The following is a 6,000-nucleotide window of genomic DNA, read 5'->3' as shown; positions in this document are numbered from 1 at the left end:
ATTGCAACTTTAATAAAAAAAAAATGGTTATTAAAAATAAAATTAAAAAGATATCGAATATGAAAAAATAAAATATTTTGAACGAGAACAATTAAAAATAAAATATTTTTGTCCGTATTTATTTTCATTAATACTGAAATTTAAAATTATTTACTTTGTTTAAATATTGCAACATTATTTCCTTTTTTTAAAAACAAGAAGGTCACATAATAACCTCTGAATCCTTTTCGTCATTAAAATGCGACTGATAAGTATAGATATTCAGGGGTGGGGGGAATAACCGTGACTGAAATCTAAATCTAAAATTTATTTTAGAACATACACATTTGACCATGCGGATAATATAAGAAATGATACTTCAAGCAATGAAACAACGAATTAAATGTGCCACTTTAATTACGACTGATAACCAAAAAATGAATCGTGCATGCATTTCTAGCAGACTTAACCAGGTCGGCGATAAGATATCGAATATAAAAAAGAAGATATGGTTTGGTGTCAATGAGACAACTATCTACAGGAAACCAAAATAACACAGAAATACAAACTATGGGTCACCGTACGGCCTTCGACAACAGGCAAAGCACGTATCGCATAGTCGGCTATAAAAGGCCCCGAAATGTCAATTTAAAACAATCAGTCCAAAAAGAAAATTAACAAAGTCCGTATCATCGTATGCGTAACTTAGTTGCTCACCAGAGGAACACTACGCAAGCGTTTAAACCCGCGTTCCATAAGTTTGAAGTACGTCGAAATGCCAAGGTATATATACGCTTGGTGAACGCTTTTACTTCAGGAAAATTTTAATGAAACATAAAAAATTTCATTCAGCTCAAGCGTTTGTCCAGCGTATACCTGTAAACTGCACGCACATAATATATATATACACCCTTCACCAACGTTGAAAACGCTACAGATAAGTTTGAGACACATTAAGGGCACATTGCATACAAAAATACTCGTCGCCTTAAAGCTTTCATTCAGGAGAAGAAGTCCGATACGGGCGAAACTTCATCAAACCTACGGAAGATATTACACCCTCTCCAACCATGCAGCATGGGACTAGACATAGAAGTACAGAAACTACTACCATTAGTTTGAGCTGTACAAGATCTACAAAAAATATCCCGCCTGCCTCAAAGGTGTATAGGATCGACCATCGTCCTGCACTAATGATACAAGTACCAACCAGAGTTACAATGACGTGGTAGTAAGTCTTTAAAGACCATCGAGCGGCCTCCAAAAATGAAAACAAAAACACTATTTAGTCGGCTATTAAATGTCCCGACCATTAAGATTTAAAAACAAAAATCAAACAAAACTAAACAGCCTTATTGATAACAAAATAATTTACGAAAAAAACTTGACCGACATGAATTATGAACAACAACCACTGTACTACATGTTCCTGGCTTTATAATGGATATTGGCACATAAACAATGTGGTTGCCATAAACCCAACCCTCCCAAATGAACCAAACCTTAAGGACATCACATCGCAAGAAAAAACTGTAAAATATCAGTTGCAATTCGCGTCCCTAAAAATATGGGTACGGTGCACAATAATCACTTACATAAAAACAATAGACACAAATCACTGAAATAATCGCACTTACCGAAAGCTAAAGGATAACTTCGATATTTTTTTGGTAGGGGTGTGCCATTTTTGCCTCAAAAAACGTACCCATTTTAATATAACATTCACTGAAATCCAGTACCTATAGTTATATAAATATTTAAGAAAGAATGACCTATACTTATATATAATATTTAAAATATGACCCATGCTTATATAAGCACTAACTCATCACCGCTCATAATTCATAAATATACCAACTACCCTTAAATTTTTATATATGAATTGACATCATTTGGTGCACATATATGTTATCGTTATATATTCTCAATAGCATATTTATATATGATATGTAGATCATACACTAAACCAATATACAGTTATCAAACGTAAATGCATTTTAATATAGGATGTCATTAAAAAGGAGGGTCATTTTTATATAAAATCTCGCAAAATTATGACCCATATTTTGGGCACATCCCCGTATACCCAATAATAGGAAGTGACCCCCCATGCTTCACGCACACCCAATACACGCTTTAAGCACGTTGTGCACACGATACAGATATGATTGACAGGTTGAATGCATCAAAATTACTAGCGTATAATTGGTAGCGTGCATGATTTTTTTTACCACGGACGACGTCCGTCGGATCTATACGCTGATGTGTGGTGCCGGTATAACATTAAGTAAACAGGCAATGTCAGTTTCTAATTCTTGTGCACAACAAAAGTAATATAAGACAACACATCTTTATTAAACAATTATCTAATATATATATAATGCCAAACAAGCATTTGGGTTTACGATTGCATTTCTTTTTTTTTAAAGAAAGCAACTTGTTAAGCTAGTTAGCTACTACCCGTTGCTTCTAATACAAAAGGTTTAAATGAAGGTGGCTAAGCCACAAGGGAGAAGCATTTGTCTTTCTTTGTGATTAAACTTTCAAGAATAAGATTTTTCTCTCTCAATAATACTTATGTATTTAAATCAATGTTCTTTTTAGGAAATTTTTATCTGTTTGTGCAAAAATAAAAGAATGTTTTAATTCTGCTTTTGTTTACTTCCGGTTTTCGGAAGTCTCAGGTCTAAAGGTTGAGCTATATTGTTATTGAAATTAATTTTGTGGAGTTATATCTAAAACACTCCGTAGCTATATCTAAAGATAAAAAAGTGTTCCAGGTAACAAATGGAATAAGATATGTAAATAAAATATATTAAATATTCTTTGGGAAAATGTTGTTTGTGCTGTTTTTAGACCCTTCTACAACGAAATTTGTTTGACATGCACACGTATAAAAATTGCGGTTTTTATCCAACGCAATCATAGGTTTGAACGTAGTTTTCAATATAGACTCGGTTAAATATTCAGTGTATATACAGATTTTCTCTCTGTTTTTATTGACGACTGTGTCTGGTCATGCATGCGCATCATTTGATTGTGAAGAAGATATTATTTCCTGTTCTTAATACAGTTTGAAGACAAACTTTAAATCACGGTGTTATATGCCTATTCACTACGAAACACATTTTCGATAAAAATAACATATAATCGAAACAATATATGAGAAGAGTCAGTTGTATATATATCAACTCATTACAAGACCAACTTCGTCGTTAGCTCCGTCTGTCGTCCTTTACTCTATCAAAGATCTTCTCCTTTCAAATGATATTACTTATTTCGATCAAAACCGGGGTCAACCATCCTTATGGTCAGTTAAAAAACACGGCTATTGTGGTTGAAATAGATCAAAAGATTGCATTATTGATAGAAAAAGTTTCTCAGAACTAAAATCTACATGTTTTCTATGTGCAGCAGAATTTACAGACCTATTGTTAAGGAGTCATTGCAATTAAATTACTTATAATGAATGAATAAATATTATTGTTGGATTATATCAATTTATTTTTACAAAGATGCCATGTGAGGTCATATAAGCCTCTTGTTGATGATTTTGCATTATAGTCAACTAAAAAGAATAAAATAGATGACGAGGAAGCTATCAAGCCACGAGTTCCAAAAGGTGATGTTGAAATCATCCTTCGTTAATTTCATGAGTTGGTTGGAACTTATGGAATATCCGTTTCACTAACGGTAGCGCGTATGTTACAAATGCCCAACTATAATTATCATTTTAGTGAGTGTTAAATTTAACATGTATAAATGATGTTCCCAAATCAAATTGTATTTTTTATGAAAATGTCCTCAGAGTGTGTGTACTTCTTTTCTTGAATTGAACAGAGGTAAGTTTACCGTACTAAAATTAGGTCTGTCTTCAAAACTCGTTCACTTAGTTGTGATCAATACATGAATTCCCGTTCTTTATATCTGTAATCCCCATTTTTAAACTAGGTCGTCTACTTTTACAATTTAAGTTAATCAAATACATTTAAATAAAGACTAAGGATGGAACTTTTTACGAAAAAATGGCAAACTGGAAAACTTGGTATTTGATTTCTTAGGCATACATGTATTAATTAGAATATGCAACTGTTGAAAGTGTTATAGTTCGAAACCATATAAAAGTTGGTCATTGACAGAAGGTTAAGTAACATAACTTTAACTACATCATCTAGATTATAATCATAAGATATGTAGCACTTACCAAAAGGAGTAGGTCCAGTAAGACCCCTTTTTTGCCCCAAAATATAGCAGTTTTACAAAATTGTTAAAATGTAAACTTTTATTTATTTAATAGACTGTAGAATGCTTCTGCTTCATAAATGTGGGCTGTTTTTTTACAATACAATGCACATATATCGAGAACTAACACCAATAAATTATGCTATACTAAAATCTTCATAATTCTAGCATTTAAGTTAAATTTTAGACGGTTTCCTTGTAAAACGAAAGTGGCCGCATTCGTGTTAATCCTAAATATTGAAATGTAAGTTGTATTTGATGATAATACATAACATATATAAAAGTTGAGGATGAACTTTTATTTTTGACAAAAACCATCTGAAAAGTGACACTTTTCGGCATATTTGGTAGATTTTTTCTTATTTAAGCTTGAATTAGAACGTTTTTAATTCCTAAATAAGTTAAAATCTTTCACATAAATTAATGGAATCTAATGAAATAGACACTTAAGTGTTTAAAAAGTGGTCAAAACCTTTTGTCAGATGAATCTGAAATTTGAGGCCAAAATCGGTCCTTACCGGACCTACTCCTTTTAAAGCATAATTCACAGCAATTTTCCATTTGTCAGGCAAGGACATCATGTTCTGTCTTAATAATCTTAGCTAAAAGGTTTAAGTTCGAAATTTATGTAAGTAATCGGTTTTTTCTACATTCACTCTCTCTTTTAGTAGTATTTTCTTTTAAAAAATAAACCATACCAGGCGTCATACCATTATATATTACCATTGTATATTAACTTGTACCATACCATCATACCATATTATGGTACTATTCACGCGTACCATAATATGGTTGTATTTGTACCATACCACAATTACATAACACATACCGTCTCATCGTACAATACCATGTTTTACAGTATGCCAGAAAAAAGATTGCCGTAGAATTTTGTTCTTTAACCCACTATTATTCTATATGTTTCAATTTCGAACTTGGAATCTCCAGCGCACTTCGTGAAAACTAACTCAAAACAAAGTGTGCGTACATGTACATCAGAAATGTTTCCTTTGTTTTAGTCTGTGGTGTACAGATTTTTTAAATACTAAACTTTATTCAGGAAAATCATGGATTTATAATCGTTGTTTGGTTTAAGTAATACGTTTGCAGCTTTACTGCTTTGGTCTGCTATTTTGAATTTATAAACACATGTAACATCAAATGTAAATGCCTTTAATGTTCAATGAGAAAATGGAATTTCTATGATTTTGTTTTATAAATTTACTTCCAAAACAGGTTTTTATATTTCAGAAAGTTCTGACTTACTGTACCTCATTATCCCTCCATATTGTGAAACATTTAAAAGACAGAGACGCTTTCCTGGAAGTAATAAATACATTCTATATGAAAAATAAACAGGCACTATACAATACAAATAAAGTTAAAAAAAAATTATATACAAGTCCATGAAAAACCAGGATAAAAAAGAATGCATTAACACATTGTCATCATCTAGTAATATCAAATACAATGTGTTTAGTTTTGATACCTTTAAGTTCCTAAATGACGTTGAATAAACATAGAGTTGGACTTGCAGATGGTGATCAACGAAAACAAATGGATTTCCTAAGATCAGTGTTCGTTTGTAGTAACAGGCAATAGCTACAGACAGTGCACTTTTAAAATTCTATGTTCACTGTGTCAACAGGTTAAGTTTGACATATCGTGACTACTTTGCCTATTTTGTTTGTTTTGTTCACACATCGATAATATACATGATATACTAGAATTTGATGCGACTTTTATACAAGTAAAAGGTTTAGCGTTATAAAACCAGGTTCA

This window comes from Mytilus trossulus, chromosome 3 (assembly GCF_036588685.1).
Source record: "Mytilus trossulus isolate FHL-02 chromosome 3, PNRI_Mtr1.1.1.hap1, whole genome shotgun sequence".
NCBI classification, from domain to species: domain Eukaryota; kingdom Metazoa; phylum Mollusca; class Bivalvia; order Mytilida; family Mytilidae; genus Mytilus; species Mytilus trossulus.
Note: the sequence above shows the minus strand (reverse complement) of the source record.